Below are 18,535 nucleotides of genomic sequence, written 5' to 3'. Positions count from 1 at the left end.
AAAGTGGTTAACTTTTATTTAGCTGGAAACAAAATTTTTAAAGGTTTTAATGTTGAATTTTGAAAGCTTTAGAAGCTTTATAGAAGATTTAAATCTCTAGGGGGGAAAATGATGAGAAATCATTCATAAAATTACCTTCCATTGAACTTCACTTTCCCTGCATCCGTGGCTGGCAAAACCTGGCTCGGACACAATGTAATGTTCAGTAAAGATCACCTATAATCTTCCAAACCTGTAATCCCAAGCAGCTTGCTTCCTCACTCTGTCCCCTCATGTTCAGGATCCAAAATGGAAATGGAGGGGATTATATTGAATCAATTCATTACAGGATCAGCTCAGTATGGTTTTTGCAGGGACATTCAGGGGAGTGTTTTAGGAAAGTATGGTTATTCTAACATCAATATCTAGATTAGGGATATTTCTAAGCTTCCTAGTCCCCACAAAAATATTTATGGATCTAGCTTCCATGGTTTTATCTAAAACTATTTAAGGATTTATGTTTTCAATCTATGTTATTTCTCTCTTGGTACTACTTCTCACATTTACCACCTGGTGTGTAGTATCCTTCCTTTTTTTCTTTCTTTTTTTTCTTTTTTGTCCTAATTTTATCTCCTTCAGGTTTTAAGGGGTGCCCTCAGGACTAGCTAGCTAAGATTCGATAGACAAGTCCGTATTCTACCAAAAAAGGAAGTAAGACTTACCAGTTTGCTCTAGGAAGCAGAAATTAATCACAAACCTGAGAACAATTTCTATATAAGCCTATCAGTAGAGTACTGGGAAATCTAGCATCAGAAGATAGTAGTGCTTCATTTTCAGGTCGATATCTTTTGAAAATTGTGTTTATTTACTTATCTCAGTAAAGTACTCTGGAACCTGGCCTTAACACTAACCGGAATAGGACAGACTTTGAGATGAGCCTGTTCTGAATTCTCACCACAGGAGTTTAGTACTCTTAATTTATTATGAGGTGATACAGCCCAAACCATAACATTACAGAAAAAGGTACAAAGAGCTATTATTAAATAATGATCTACAGAATTCCAGTTGAGCAGTTCTAACATGTTTTTGAAAAGAAGGGAGGACCTGACTCATCTGATGCTCTAATTATAAGATGTATTCAAACTTAACTAATCAATGAATAAATCTTGAGTTCCTGCTATCAATAAACCATGAGCAATTATTGCCTGTCTGTTATATGTATGACACTAGCTTTAGTCCAACATCAGCACTTAACAGTAATAAATTTAATTCAAAAGACATTTATGAAGTGAATACAAGGCATTTGGCTTGATGTTAAAATCTGAAACTAAGATAAATAACATCAGATAATTTTGCTCAAGGCGTTTATAATCTAGTAAACACAAAGGCCAAAAAAGTACAAAGGCCACCAAACTTGAGGAAGAAAATATTTCAATTGAGAAATGAGAATGATAGTTGGGGTAGGAACTAGGACAGTAAAGAATTTACACTTTCTATTCATCTTTGTTATAAGCTCTTAGATGAGTACAGACAGAAAGAGTTTTTATCCAGCTTGTTTTATTTCAGGTAAAGGAAAGGGTTCAGACTTTGAACCCTTCTCCTCACCATCATTTTAAGTCTATAATAAAATCTTTCAGGAAAATTCAACTCAAGCTTTAGGACAAGTAATTCCCTAGTAAATATTAAAACAGTTTAAAAGGTCAATGATTTGGGGTGGGAGAGCAAAGGTCATTCAGCAGAGTAGCTGCCATAACAAAGAAAAGGGGGATCAGATCAGAAAGGTCTAGAAGAATAAAGCATTTACAGCCTAGCAATTCTTGCCTTTTAGAAAACCCACAAAGGAGAAATATCAGAAAGGATTGTCATTACCACAAGACAAGGCTTACTATAAGTGGGAGGGGATCAGGTGCCCATCATTTCTTGTAATTATCTTAGATCTTTGTTTTTTTCTAAATCCACAGAAAAAGTGCCCCTGTAACCTGAAACTAAGAGTGCATATCCTTCATGAAGATTTGTGTAAACATGCATGAGAACTTTTAAGATTAAGGGAACCAAAAAGTGAAAATAAGCAACATTCTAAGCATACAAATTTTTTTAAAGGTTTTATTTATTTATTTGAGAGAGAGAGAGAGAGCACCAGCTGGGGTAGTGGGACAGGGAGAAGCAGACTCTCCATTGAGCAGAATCCTGATGCGGGACTCGATCCCAGGACCCTGGGATCATGACCTAAGCCGAAGGCAGATGCCTAACCGATTGAGCCACCCAGGTGCCCCTGAGCATACAAATTTTATTTTAGAATTATAATATGTTTTTTAGGGCACCTGGGTGGCTCAATCTCTCTCTCAGATAAATAAATAAAACCTTTAAAAAATATATAATATGCTTTTTAAAAGGATACTAGATTGTTTATCTCTCCCAACAATCCTATAACAGAGTTCTTATTTTTCCTATTTTACATATATGCACTCTGAGATCCAGAGCAATTTGGAAGCTTTACCAACTTTGAAAATAAGCTCTGAGCCTAATACCTACAGGAGGTAAAAGTAGCCACAATGAGAGGAACAGGACTAAAAAATAATAAAACTCATGAAACTAGTCAAAAGAATATGGCAAAGCTATAGGATAGACAGGTAGATCAAAAGAACAGAATAGAGTCCAGAAATATAATCACACTTAATTGGTCAATTGATTCCCAACAAGGTGCCAAAGCAATTCAATGGATAAAAGAAAGTTTTCCACAAATGGAGTTGGAACAACTGGATAGCCATATGGAAAAAAAAATGTACTTCAACTCTAGTTCACACCATACATAATAATCAATCCAGCATGGATCATAGACCTAAAGACTAACACTAAAGCTTCTGGAAAAAAACAGGAAAATACCCTAGGGGTAGGCAAAGATGTCTTAGACAAGGCAGAAAAAGCATTATCTATAAGAGATAAAAAATATTCATAAAGTGGACTTCATCAAAACTGAAATCTTCTAGTCAAAAAATATCATTAGGATACAATGGAATATTATGCAGCCATCAAAAAGACTGAAATCTTGCCATTTGCAATGACATAGATGGAACTAGAGGGTATTACGGTAAGCGAAATAAGTCAATCAGAGAAAGACAGGTATCATATGATCTCACTGATATGAGGAATTATTTTATTTTATTTTATTTTATTATGTTACGTTAGTCACCATACATTATATCATTAGTTTTTGATGTAGTGTTCCATGATTCATTGTTTGCATATAACACCCAGTGCTCCATTCAATATGTGCCCTCTTTAATACCCATCAGCAGGCTAACCCATCCCTCTGCCCCCTGATATGAGGAATTCTTAATCTCAGGAAACAAACTGAGGGTTGCTGGAGTGGTGGGGGGTGGGAGGGATGGGGTGGCTGGGTGATGGACATTGCGGAGGGTATGTGCTATGGTGAGCACTGTGAATTGTGTAAGACTGATGAATCACAGAACTGTACCTCTGAAACAAATTATACTTTATATGTTAAAAAAAAAAAGAAGATAGTAGGAAGGGAAAAATGAAGGGGGGGAATCAGAGGGGGAGACTAACCATGAGAGACTATGGACTCTGAGAAACAAACTGAGGGTTCTGGGTGGGGGGGAATGGGTTAGCCTGGTGATGGGTATTAAGGAGGGCACATATTGCATGGAGCACTGGGTGTTATACGCAAACAATGAATCATGGAACACTACATCAAAAACTAATGATGTACTGTATGGTGACTAACATAACATAATAAAATAAAATTTTAAAAAAATATATAATTAGGAAAATGAATAGGCAAGCACAGATTAAAAGAAAATATTCTCAATACATTTATCTGACAAAGAACTTGTATGCAAAATATACAAAGAATACCTATAACAATAATTAATAGACAAAAATATACAATTAAAAATAGAAAAAATATGCAAAAGATTTGAATAGATACTTTACAAAAGAAGTTATGTAACTATCTAAGAAGCAGATATAAAAGTGCTCAATGTCATTAGTATTCAGAGATATGCAAATCAAAACCACAATGAGATACTTCTTCCCAAACATCAGAATGGCAAGAATTAAAAAAAAAAAAACAGACAAAATCAAATATTGATGAGGGTGTGAAGCAAATGGGATTTTTATACATTGACTGTGAGAGTATGAAATGGAACACCCACACTAGAAAAACTGGCTTGTAGTTTCCTATAAAGGGAAACATAGATCTAGGCTATCACCCAACACTTCTACCCTGAGGTAGAAGAAATGAGGAGATATAGATACAAAGAGAATTGTTTAAGAATTTTTTTGCAGCTTCATTTATAATTGCCAAAACCTGGGAAAACCTAAATGTCCATCAGCAGAAGAAGAGAAAACAAATTGTGGTAACATTCATATAGAAATACTAACTAGGTCTCAAAAAATAGTAAGAAAGTACTGACACGTAGTAACATGGCTGAATTTCGATACTATGTCAAGTAAAAGAAACATTTACATGAAGTTCAAAGACAAGTAAAACTAATCTGTGATCACAGAAATGAGAAAAGTGGTTGTTTGTGGTGGGATGGGGTGCCAGTTGGCTGAAAAGGAGCATAAGAAAATTTTCTGGAGTGATAGAAATGTTCAGGATATCAGTTACATAGGGGTACACATTTATCAAAATTCACTGAACTGTACACTTAAAATCTGTGTACTTTACTACATACAAATTGTACCTCAGTAACAAATGAATTTTTTAAAGTTGTATGAAGTCTATGGAAGGTGGTAATGAGCTAAGCCTAGAATGTCCATGTTCACCTCTATCAATTCCATCTTAATATTGGGTTGGAAAGTACTGAAGGAAAATGTAAATATATTTCAGAGAAGACTGAAATCCTCGTTTATTTCTGTTTCTCCCTCTTCCACTGAAACAGTAGATATTATTTGCTTTTCCCAGAAGAGGGATATTCTTAAGTACAATTGTCTGCCAAGTGTTAAGAAGGACATCATCCCTTTCACTGAAGCAGTCAAAGAGCAACACCTAATCTTGCCAAGATTCTCTGGCAAATGTCTCAGGCAACATGGAGACATAATTCTCCATTTCTGGATTAATGTTAACTTTTCCAGCAGATACCACTACAATCACTCATGGACCCTACTATAGGCCCAGGGAAAGCATCCTGACACTCCAATTGAGTTATATAATTTAGGTTCATTCAATCAATCCCTTCAGTGTAGATGATATATTGGAGGCTTTAAAACACTGAATTCACTGAAGCAAACCTGAAAATATTATTTCAAGTTTAGAAAATAAGCACTATGCACCACTTGCTAATATCCCCATAATTGCTTTTGCTTCTTTCACATCACATAAGCTTACTGACAACAATTACCAGAATGTACTAATAAAAGTTACCATCACTTCTATAATGGAGCCTCTTTTAGGTATATGAGAGCCTTCCATGTGCTGAGAGAAATCACTTGGCAAATCTTGTGGAACCCACTTTTTTTCTGCCAAACCTGTTTAAAATTCTTCTTTTTCTCAGTTTTGATTTAGTAACTTTAGATCTCTGCATTATGTTGTGTTTTGCACAGAGCTATTGATTTCAGCTAAGGAACCGTGAACAATAATTATTTTGCATGACTAAGCTCTGGTACACCATTGTCAGACAGGCACTTTCCAGCACCAGTAGTTTCAAAATTTAGAACAGAACTGTCAAACAAGCAAATGCCTCCACCAAAGACTTCTATTTTCAAGCTACAGGCTTGAGTTCTATGATGTGCAATAATAGAGTGAATCTTTGTGTTCTTGTGAAAGCTCCTGATTTGACAGTCCTGGAAATGAAAGCCTGCTTCTTTCTAGAACAGATATATCAGTGATAGCAACAATACAAATTTTTTTTTTAAGATTTTATTTATTTATTTGTCAGAGAGAGAGCAAGAGAGAGCACAAGCAGGGGAAGCGGCAGGCAGAGGGAGAAGCAGGCTCCCCACGGAGCAAGGAGCCTGATGCGGGGCTCAATCCCAGGACCCTGGGATCATGACCTGAGCCGAAGGCAGACGCTTAACTGACTGAGCCACCCAGGCATCCCAACAATACAAATTTTTAAGCAAGGCTGAGGTATGGCATAAGATCTGGAAAGGGGAGGCTCAGGCATGGAGATTATTAAATGCTAAGAAAAACCATATATAGTCGGTTAAGCAGCTTACCCCACACTGAGAACATCTGATTTGGCTCATCATGGTTGGACATCTTTCCAACCATTCCAGAAAATTTTTATGGGGTTAACCAATTTGTACCAACTAAAATTTTTATCCTAAAAATAATGTAAATCTAATACAAATGTTTCTTCACGTTTTAAAAAGCCCAGGAATGGAGCAAGTCACAGAAAACATTAATAGACGGGGACATACATTTTCTATAAATTAAATGTATTTTACCCTTTCAGCACAGCCAGGCACGGCCCATCAGGAACACAGGCCAAACAATTTCTGTTTAAAAGTTGCCCTTTTACTCTTTACATTTTTACAACCCCTTTTTTCCAAGGGTCTTATCTTCCACTGATAGTTTGATTCTCAAAGCAACACTTTAGGACAGGCATTACCTTCTTTGCATAGATTTAAAAACTTAAGAACAGAGATTAAATGACCTTGAAATGTCCTATGACCATGAAAAATAAGGGAAGGATGGGAAGCATGACAAAGATGCATCTTAGATGCCACTATCTTTAAATACTTCCTTTTTATTGACCCAGGCCAGTGTTCAGGCTCTTCAAAATCAATTCATACTGATAGATTTATTATTGCTGCTTTATAAATCAGAATTTTTATTTATTAAGTAAGAAGAGAAAGTTCTGCCTTTCTATAGGTCAGACTACTCAGATTTACTTTACAAAGTAGTCCCTTTCTAGGTGGAAAACCAAATGAGAAATAACAAATTGTCCAGAATGAAGGAAATACTTCCCCCAAGCTGTAGTAGAACTTGGAAAATGATCTCAGGTTCCCTCCAGAGGGTACCTTTCAAGTGACCACAGAGAAGTTACTACAATTGTTTAAGGGGATTCTCCAATTTTAGCCTCTCTCCGCACCAGTATATCCTATCCAGCTCTGCATGTCTGGACTTTCTGGAGCACAACTCTGATAAGCCACTCCTCTACTAGAAATTCAAGATAGGATTCAAGAAACAATGATCTCAACTGGTCTACCTTTCCAATCCCATCTGCAGTATGCATTATATGACAGTAAAAGTAAAATGTTAGGAGGTGGACTGGGTCTTCTTACCTCATTTGGTCAACTTCTGGGGTGAATCTTGTTGTAATACTGACATAAGTTGGACCTGCACCCAGCCATTTACAGTATCCAATGGAGTACTTATGCAGAACTTAAACTTCTCTCTTTGAAAAGAGTATAAAGGATTTGTTGGAAGTTGTTAAGCAGACATTTTGAAAATAAACAATAGGGGTGCCTGGGTGGCTCAGTTGGTTAAGCATCTGCCCTCGGCTCAGGTCATGATCCCGGAGTCCTGGGATCAAGTCCTGCATCGGGCTCCCTGCTCAGCAGGGAGCCTGCTTCTCCATCTCTCTCTCTACCACTCTCCCGTTTGTGCTCTCTCTCTCTCACATAAATAAATAAGATCTTTAAAAAAAAAGAAAATAAACAACAAATTTAGTATACATATGTAAAATTATGAAATTTATATTAGGCAAAATTTTTAGTTTACAATTTCTTGACACCCTCAAATGTAGTTGGCAACTAAATAAAGAGAATTTAAGTAAGTCTATATAAGATAGAAGAGAGATAAAAAGTGGAGAGGGTTACTAGAGCAGAAACTTTACAAACCAGAGCCAATAGGTCAGCAGGAGCCCTAGGACAAAGGGTTGAGAAAGAGACAAGATGGCTGGTGAAGAAGAGGAATTTCAGAGTAAGAACAGATGTGGCTCATAAGGATTTTCATCAGGATTTCAGACACAGTATGTAATGCAACCTTCCTCCTCTTTCTTTTCCCATACACTCTTCAGGAAAGTATTCCACTCTCTCTAAAAGTCCTAGGGAGTTGATTTTCTTTCTGGAACTCCTGAGAGGTATTGAGCTGGACTCCAACAAACAGATTGAGAATGTAGAGGCCCCTTGAGCACAGCCATGTTTTGGTTAAACCACTAACATACAATGAACATACAGCAGGCTCTGACCACAGTTCCAGTTCCTTCTGGGGAAGAAAACGGCAATAATTGGATTCAATAACTCAATAACTGGCAATAAGTTGATCCAGAATAATTTTTTCTCCTGCACATTCTACTCTAGTTTTGTCCAGCAAAACCTATGCTGCATCATGCTTTAGAAACTTTACTGTGAAGGGGCACCTGGGTGGCTCAGTCGGTTAAGCATCTGCCTTCAGTTTGGGTCATGGTCCCAGGGTCCTGGGATCGAGCCCCGCATCAGGCTCCCCGCTCAGCGGGAAGCCTGCTTCTCTCTCTCCCTCTCCCACTCCCCTTGCTTGTGTTCCTACCCTCGCTGTCTCTCTGTCAAATAAATAAATAAAATCTTAAAAAAAAAAAAAAGAAACTTTACTGTGAAGTCTCAGTCTTTACTTGGGCACCTGCTCATAGTGCAGAAATGATCTCTATGGAAAGGTTTTACTTTCCAATATGATCTTTAAGCACTGATGGGCTACAGACAATGATGCTCTCCATGTCTGCCATCTCTTTGTAAGATCAGTGACCATCTCAGCTCTCACTTACAGAGGATAAAAAAGATAGGGATGGGGTTTAAACCCCCTATTATGATAAAGAGAGTTGCTTCCTGCTTCCCATGAGATCTGAAAATAGATTGCTCTACATCGACAATGACAGGAGACTTTCTGTCAACACTGTGAAGCCTCCATCCTTCAGAATCAATGTCAGCAATGGCTTAAGAATGCCAAAATATTTTAAGAGCTTATGGGGCCAGTATACAAATTATTGATATCTTAACTGTATGTGGAATTCCAGGACAGGCAGAGAAAGCAGAAGACTAGGGAGAGAGTCTATATGTATTGCTTACTCTGGGGTTGGTTAATTGACACACGTTCCACCTGTTTCCATTGCTGTACTTCTCCTCTGTTGTCTTATCTGACAATATCTTCTTTTCACCTCAGTTTATCTAAAATTTATATAGTCTAACCTAGCTTCTATTTTCCATAATTCTGAGGCTTTTACCAAATTAAAAGTGATTTCCTTCTCTACTGAATTTTGTAGGAGATTATATTCACCTCCTTTATGGTATGTTTACATTATCTTATAATTTGATTACTTTCGTAATATTTTAACACTCCCACTAGTCTATTTTAACCCACCTTTAAATATGCAGTATATAAATATAGGGCCCCCACATTGAGAAACAATGTGTGTGTGCGCACACACATACACACACACACAGGGACTAGAAGGAAATTAACAAAATGGTGGTAATTGTTTTTTCTGGCCTAAAGGCATCTGTATGATTTCTATTTTCTTCCTTTTACTTATCTCTACTTTTGAAAACTGTCTGCCATAATATGTATTATTTTTAATGTAAAATACAATAATAAATATATTTGATCAGAAATTCAAATATTTGATTACTTTCCTTGCCAAAGGTACATTAGGCTTTTTTTTTCACAAAATACTCTCAAATGATATCAATAAAATACAAAACACTTATCATCTAGGATTATTTGCAGGAAGGAGAAATGATTTTGGTTCTCATGTTCATATAATGAAACAAACTCTAGTAGCATCAGTTCAAGAGGTTTTCAAACTTTTTTTTAAGTATAATTCTGTTTTTAAATGAAATCTTACCCAGAACCTTAAAATTTAAAATAATTTACACCAAGGTACAGGTTTCTCAGATGGTCCTAAATCTCTAGTGATTAGGACAAATGTGTATTTCCTTGGTTAGGAAATCCCTAAATCACTCTCATGGAATATTGGGGTTCATCTTGTCCAATCCTCTTACTTTACCAGAGAGTAAACTGAGGCACAGAGCGGTTATAATATCTGTCAAGATAAATCAGTTGGTAACTAGAACCTACATTTTCTAAGTCTAAGGTTCTTGCTGTTATGTCATACTGTCCTAATTCCTGATTGCAATTATTTTAGAGTGTGACATTTCTCTGATTCAATTCTGGATTGTGACATACATCTCATTTGAATTCTTGAGTCCTTACCCTTTGCTAGTCTTCAATGTCTAGAGTCTTGCTTTCATTCCAGACCTTAGAGAAGGCTTCCTGCCAAAAATGTCTGTTACTCAATGGTTACAATGGTTATTTTCTGATTTCCCAAGACTTGTCTTTAGTACCTGGCCTGTTATCTGACCAGATGTTCATTGCTACACTGCTCTTCTTTTGACAGACAGTGAAGATTTGTTTGAACCTGAAGGTACATCTTTTCTGTCTATTCCATATTTGGCCTGACTTTGAAGTTGAAAGCACTCCAGCTTCCATGTGCCTATCTCTAAACTTACCACCTCCAAGCTGAGCAACACATTTAGATTTTTCCACTATTCTGCTTTCTCTTTCTTGCCCAATCCATAGGGAAAATCCCAGAGTACATTCTGTCTTGGTCTTCTAAAAATTATTGAAGTGATATACATCTTTCTATTTTTCTTTCATGCACCCAAGTCTACAAAGTAATGGTATAAGACAACAAATGACTGAGCTTTTCTCTAAGATCAGGAAAAACAAGAAGATGTCACACCACTCTTACTCAACATTGTACCAGAAATCCTAAAGCAGTCAGGCAAGAAAAAGAAACAAAAGTTAGCAGAATTGGAAAAGAAGTAAAATTGTTTCTATTTGCTGATCACATGATTTTATATAAGAGAAAATCCTAAAGACTCAACCAAAAAACTGTTAGATCTAAATAATGAATTCAATAAAGTTTCAGTATACAAAATTAACATCTTAGCATATAAAAATCAGTAGTATTTCTCTACACTAACAACAAATTTTCTGAGAAGAAAAATCAATACTATCTATAATAACATCAAAAAGAATAAAATACTTAGGAATAAATTTAACTTAGAAGGTGAAAAAAACTCTGTGCTGAAAACTATAAGACATTGATGAAAGTAATTGAAGAAGATACAAATAAATGAAAAAGTACCCTAGGTTCATGGATTGGAAAAATTAATATTGTTAAAATGTGAATACTACCAAAAGACATCTATAGATTCAATGCAATCCCTATCAAGATTCCAATAGCATTTTTTACAGAAGTAGAGAAAAACACTCCTAAAATTTATATGGAACCACAAAAGACTCCAGGAGTAATCCTGAGAAAGAAGAACAAAGCAGGAGGCTTCACACTTTCTGATTCAAGCTATACTGTAAAGCTACAGTCATCAAAACAGTGTGGTACTGGCAAAGGAACAAATAGACAAATGAAATAGAACCAAGAGCCTAGAAATAAACCTAAGCATATCTGGTCAGCTAGTATTTGATAAGGAAGCCAAGAATACTCCATGGAGAATAGATAGTCTTTTAAATATATGATGTTGGGATATTTGGATATCCACATGTCCAAAAATGAAACTGGACCTATATCTTACACTACTCACAAAAATTAACTCAGAATGTATTAAAGACTTAATGCAAGATCTGAAACCATGAAACTGCTAAGAGAAAACATGGTAATAAACTCCTCACCATGGGTCCTGGTAATGATTTTTTGGATATGACACTGAAAGCGTAAGTAACAGAATAAAAAATAAATAAGTGGGATTACATCAAACTAAAAAGCTTTGCACAGCAAAAGAAACCATAAACAAAGTGAAAAGACAACATACAGAATGGGAAAAAAATATTTGCAAAATATGTATCTGATAAGAGATTAAAGAAAAAAATATATAAACAACTCATATGACTCAATAACAAAAATAATAATAGATAACCCAATTTAAAAATGGGCAAAGGATCTGAATAGGCATTTCTCCAAAGAAGATATATGAAAGGTCGGCAGGTACTTGAAAAGATACTCAACATCACTTGTCATCAGGGAAATACAAATGAGATATCATCTCATGCCTGTTAGAATGGCCATCTTCACAAAGACAAGAGATAACAAATGCTGGTATGGATACGGAGCAAAGGGAACCCTTGCGCACTGTTTGTGAGAATGCAAATTGGTGTAGCCACTATGGAAAACAGGATGGAGGATCCTCAAAAAAATAAAAATAAAACTACCTATGATCCAGCAATTCCACTTCTGGAAATACATCCAAAGGAAATGCAAACACTCACTCGAAACAAACACTGTATGATCTCACTTATATGTGAAATCTAAAAACAAACAAACAAACAAAAACCAAACCGATAGAAAAATAGATCAGACTTGTGGCTACCAGAGACAGAGGGTGGAAGGAAGGGAAATTGGAGGAAAAGGGTCAAAAGATAGATAAGTACTAGGGATGTAGTGTACAGCATGATGACTGGCTAACACCGCTGTATGATATGCAGAGAAGTTAAGAGTATAAATCCTATGAGTTCTTGTCATGAGGAGAAAATTCTTTTCCCTTTCTTTTTCTTTTTGTTGTATCTATAATGAGAAGATGGGTGTTGTCCGAACCTATCGTGATAATTATTTCCCAATATATGTAAATCAAACCATCATGCGGTATACTTTAATCTTATGTAGTGATGTATGTCAATTATTTCTCAATAAAAATAGAAAAAAAATTTAAAGAAATACACAGAGATTGACCTGGATTTTAAAAAAAAGGTAAAGTATTTGTAGAGGTGATTCTTGCAAGATTATTTTTCGCTAGAGTTTAAGATGAATTATTTTATAGAGTATATTAGGATAATTTTAGTCACACATCCTTCCATATTTCTGCCTTTGATCTCATTCATGGGTGATCACATCCTTCTCTTTATTTATTAGTCATTAAGTGAGACTTAGGTGAAACCCTGAAGTAGGCAAGAGTTATCTGGCAGTAAGGGTCATCCAGGCTTTTCTCTGCACCTAGAAATATATGAAAATGTCTGTGATGCTATTCCAGATCTAATAGTCAGCTGTCCTCTTATGAAACAACGTGGTAGCTGCCTATGACCCGAGGTTGATTTCAAGAAGTTTGGGCTCCTCTCCTGCCTAGTTCTCTCTATACATTTGTTAGAATTTTTTATGTTCCAAGTATCAGAATACCCAAAGCAAATTCAATTAAAAGGGATTTATTAACTCACATAATTGGTTTGTCCACAGGTACATCTAGTTTCTTTAAGGGCTTAGATCAAGTTTTATGGAATGAATTTGGAGTCTCCCCATTACTCAGCTTTGCTTGCTTGGTGTTGGCTGCATTCTAGGCAACTTCTCCCCTCATGTTTGCAAGGTAGTCCTGTCTCCAGAAATGTATGAAGTCATAGAGGTAAGCTTTCCTGACCCTAATTGGTGTTAATTGGGCCACACATCCATCTCTGAAATGAGGTAGATAAAATACACTGGATAACTTAACACTGCCTTGGTGGTGAATTTTAATGTGTCAACGTGGAAGGTGTTTTTGGATGAGATTAATATTTAAATTTGTGAACCTTGAATAAGAAGACTGTCCTACATAATGTGGGTGGGCCTCATCGAATCAGTTGGTGACCTGAAAAGAACAAAAAGTCCAGCCTCTGAGAGCAAGAAGGAATCCTCCAGCAGATTGCACGTGGTCTTCATCTGCACCATTGGCTCTGCTTAGTCTCCAAGCTGCCAGCCCACACTGAAGATTTTGACTTCCCAGCCTCCATCCTCACACAAGCCAATTCTTTATAATAAATCTACTTATCTTTTATTCTATTTATCTATCTATCTATCCATCTATCCTACTAGTTCTGTTTCTCTGGAGAACCCTGGAGAACTAATACAACCGCTGTGTGGGTCTGCCTCCAGAATTGGGGATGACAGAGAACCTCATCCAAATGTTGACTGGGAAATGAGGAATGGTTTTAGGAAGGATGTAGGGAGTCTTGGCTTCTAACAAGACAATGAACAAATATCCACTTAGGCTTAACAATTTTTTTACGATCTTTTGTCCTCTCTGCTTCTTTTTGTAGCTCATTCTTTAGACCAAGTGACTAGGTTTGAATTTCAGTTCAGCCATTTATTAGATATATGACCTTTGATAAGTTACATGACCTCTCTGTTCCATATTTTCTCCTCTACTTCTCATTCAGATATAATAATAGTTCATTCCTACTTCATAGGAATGTGATGATTAAATAAATAAATAAACACACGCAAAATTATTAAACAGCACCTAGAACATAGAAAGGATGCTATTGCTATTACTATGCTATCACTATTATGACTATTTTTATTAATCGTAACCTCCTTTGATCCTTACTCGTTCCCTATTTATTGAGTTCCTAGTTTCTCCACATTACATCATTCACTGCTTGCAACTGAACTTTCCTGACCTAGTTTTTCCAGTTCTTCCTGGCTCCTCTGTTGTAATTAACCTATGGCAGTAAGATTTTTATCAACGCGTTCTTTCTGTAATTTGCAAAACTGAACAGACAACCTAGAAGCGTAGATTTTCAGAACATGTGGAGATCATCTAGTCCAGTAGTTTCCAAAGTAGGGTGCACAGGAGTTTTGATTCATTCAGTTGAGGAAGAAATATGTTAGGATTTATATTTTATGTATTTTAAATGTAAAATTTAAGAAAAAAAATGAGCTTGTTATTTAGCGAATGGGTTCTTAATAGCATATATTTGTGTGTGCATATATATATATCTTATAATACATATAAGCTAGAGGGTAAATGCTCTTTTTTTTTTTTTACTGATAGAGTAGTTTAATCAAAAAAGCTGAAAGACCAGTGATCTCACTTGCTCCTCTTACTCCACAGAGGAGGCAAGTGACCCCAAAGAGAGAAACAATTTACCCAAGATCTCAACTGTGAGTAGAAGAATCTGGTTTTCAATGGGAGACAGTGTGAAACGACCATAGCTAAGTCATTTAAACCCATAGAGTCTCAGTGTCCTCATCCTTAAAGGGGATATTATGGGCCCTGCCAAATAAAATTGTTCTGAGTATTGAATGAAATGAAAGTGTATTAAAGAGGGTAGCACAGTGGTTGACCCAATGTAAGGGCTCAATTAATGTTAGTTCTCTTCGTTTCATGTCTCAGGATAGAGGTCTTTCCATTGACTGATAGTGCCTTTCCAGAAACTGGAATAAGTAATACTGTGTTATTTGATGCTAATAAAGATATACGTTACTAAGGAAAATTTTTGCAATTCAAAATATTTTTTAAAGGATGCAAACACTATAATAATAATAATAATAATAACCTCAGTACCATAAGAGACTGGTAGCTGAGGGATATAGGGGTAAAGTCTTCCTTTGCTACCTTCCCCACAAATCAAACCTTATGGGTCAACACTGTTGTTAGTACCAGAATTCTCCTATTGGAGGGGTTTAGGATCAGTGATCTGTTTGGAAGGGGAAGCCAGGGACTTGTCTAAACCTGGTTGCATAGAAAGTACACTATTTATTTAATGGGTATTTACTTGCAGTAGCATTTTTAAGGTGATTGTTCTCTTGCCCCACCCTCACTGCCATCATCACTGGGTCTTGTCGCATATGGCCATATCCTTAGCCTAACAGTCTTTCCATTCCTTCTCAAAATCCTATGCAAACAAAAGTAAATCTTTCACCTTCATATGTGTTCTAAATAGCCGCTATCCTATGCGAACTCTTCACTTTCAACTTAGTAAGTCTTCCCATCCCTAAATCAAAACTAATTAGCTTTGTTTTTCAAATTGCTGACGCTGGGGGTCTTCGCTATAACAAACCTGCGTGTGATTAGTGATATAACGGCTGGTGCTGAGCTTGGGCAAATATTTATAGAGTAATCATATTGGATAGGGTTGAATAACCTCTTGGATTAAGTGTGAGAGTCTGCCAGGCAATGCTGCAAAATTGTGCTAATTTAATGGTACAGTCCATTGTTCCGTCTGCTGATACAACCTCTACAGACCCTGATACAAATATAATCAGGGATATTAGGGCACAGTATGGTTCCTTTATTGGCACCCGTGGCAGTAATATGCCAAAAGAATCCAAATGTCACTTTGCAAATATAGATTATGTGGTAGGTAAATGGCAGCTCACTCAGGGAGAAGATTAAATATACACACAAGTAACATAGTGAGGGGCCTAAGGTAAGTAGTCACTGGATAAATAGTTGTTACGTTATTTGTCTCTTAGCTACCAAAGGGACAATTTTGCTTTTATTTACTCTCAGGAACAGTAAGCTGATCTGAATTAGGCAAGCCAGTTTTAGTGCTAAAAGAGGATTTCTTCTCTATCAAGCTGTACGATATTAATGCCAACTTCTCATAGGGACAAGCAAGTAAATCTGAAAATATACAGTCAGTTCTCAATAGTTGTCCTCAACCTGTAGTCTGAAAGGAGATTCAGACCTTGGGAAGGAAGAAATGAAGGCAGTAATTTTTTAAAAGTCATGCAGTTAAGCAGTGGCCAAAAGGAGACTAGCATTCCCAGCCCAGTGTGTGAACACACTGCCCAGTGTTTTCCCAGCCAGGGCATAGGGACCTATTAAAACAAAATACTATAATATTGACATACAAATGACTTTAGTAAACTGGGTCACTTCCTTACAAATATGCCTTGCTCATACTGTTACATAAATGTTAATTTAATAAAGATTCTATATTTGATACATATAGGTAAAAAGACCTTGCATTATTTATTTGCATTGATTAATTGCAATTGCACCCGTTTTTAAATACAGCTTAGCTATCTTTCTTAGGCACTGCAACTGGTTAGCTATATTTAGATATGAGGAGGAGGCAGAGTAATTCTTAAAGAGTTCTATGTTTCTTACAACTGACTTGACTGACAGTCCTTAAGTGCTATTTCTTTCAAAGCAAATATGACTCACAGCCCTTAGGTAGAGTGTGTGCACAGGCTAGAAATATTGATCTGTCCACATCCTAGAAACATTAAGACACAATAAAAAGAATTTTTAACTTAATTCTGAATAATGCAATAGCAAAAACACACGAACGGTACACAATCGACAATGGTAATGTATCTGTAATGTTTTATAATGCCAAGGATTTAATTTAAACTCACGAAACAGAAACTGTCTTTCCAGCCCAAACTCACCCCCTTCAGCTTCACTGTGACAGTTCTTAGAACAGTAAGTGCCTTAAAAAAAAAAAAAAAAAAAAAACTTATTCAAAGATATAAATAAATATGCATTATTTAAGTCGTTGGGTACCAGGTCCCCACCTCGTAGTAACTCTAGTCACCAGCTAAAAATTTAGAAATGAGAGCAACCAGGAGGTGGTCTGGGAAGACTTCCCTTTGGAGTTTGCTTGATAACGGAATGTAGAAACGTTCCCGATTACTTCACATCAACACTGGCCAAAGGTAAATGGAGGAAAAGGCAGGTTGCAATAGGCAGCCTGGGACCTGGAGGTCCCAGTCGATAGCTACTCCCTTCCCTGGTGCTTCTTCAACTACTTGGAAACCTCTTTTTCCACATGCCCCTGGCCAGCCTTCTTGCTGCAATTATTTCTGGTTCCCACAGAAGGCAGCAGAGAATAATCAATACTGCTGTGGGTTACAAAACATGAAGTTTTCTCAGTTTTGGCTCCAGCGGTTCTCCCAGCCCCGCGGAGGTGCCAGAGGCTGGATTCTTCCTTCCGACAGTAATTCAGTGATGGGGTTGCAGGCTTCACTACTGTCTCTACCTTAAAAGTCATGTTTTCCATTAAAAAGGCGGGGCTTATTACATATAGCTCTGTTCCCACTTAATAAATGTATATAATACTTCCCCAGGGCAATGAAGATATGCTTCCACACAAGTACATTATTTGGGGAGCATATGTCAACAGATGAAAGAAAAATGGGTGAGAGGCACAGAGAGCTGGTGAGGGTAGGAAGAAAAAAGACTGATGTGTCACCAAAGGACAGTTTCCATGCTTGCTGACTTCTCCTGTTTCCCAAGGCTGCCTTTCTGCAAATCATGGCCCCAGTCTCTCACCCACTCTTTCCCCATACCTCCCTGGAGTTTGCAGTGATGTGCTTGGCTCTCGCCCTGTGGAGCAGAGTATCGCTTGGGAAAATGTACACTCAGTCCTCACCTATGGGCTGAGACTTACCCCATACAATACAACCAGCCCAGGCCTTAGGCAGAAGGAATTTAAGGGCTCATATTTGAGATGTTTTATCGCCATGTTAAATCAGGTTGTTTGCTTTCACAATGTCAACTGTGATGAGTGCAACCAAGTTTCTGTTGAGCTGGGTTCCTGTCCCTGAGCTATATTTATCACCTGGTCTTACACCTAGTTTGTGCCCCATCCCTGCATGGAGGCTCTTGACATCTACTACTGAATGTCTGAAGAGCTGTTTCTTTGGATCTCTGCCAGATGTCTCTATAGAGACAGGCCCCGTAGTAACTACCTACTCTGTCTCTGCTTAGGGAGACACATGGGATTCCGTCTCATCTTGCTTCATATGCCAGCTATTTTTTCTCCTTGGCATCATCTCCCAATTTTAAATTCTCTTTTCATATTCACATTCTCGTCTTCCCGAGTCTAGACCAATCATCT

At 37.0% G+C, this 18,535-nt stretch overlaps 1 long non-coding RNA gene across 1 annotated transcript; it reads right to left on the bottom strand.

Annotated features, from left to right (window-relative positions):
- Window positions 1–7,256: 7,256 nt before the first annotated feature.
- LOC118528143 (uncharacterized) lies at window positions 7,257–17,380 on the bottom strand. The gene is made up of 3 exons (XR_004913492.2): window positions 17,211–17,380; window positions 17,085–17,126; window positions 7,257–7,346 (listed from the first exon to the last, which is right to left on the bottom strand). It is a non-coding gene; the product is annotated as an uncharacterized LOC118528143 (long non-coding RNA).
- Between the last annotated feature and the right edge of the window lie 1,155 nt (window positions 17,381–18,535).

The sequence above is a fragment of the Halichoerus grypus genome, chromosome 6, assembly GCF_964656455.1.
Source record: "Halichoerus grypus chromosome 6, mHalGry1.hap1.1, whole genome shotgun sequence".
Taxonomy (NCBI): Eukaryota; Metazoa; Chordata; class Mammalia; order Carnivora; family Phocidae; genus Halichoerus; species Halichoerus grypus.
Note: the sequence above shows the minus strand (reverse complement) of the source record. Positions and strands in the feature narration are given on the sequence as shown.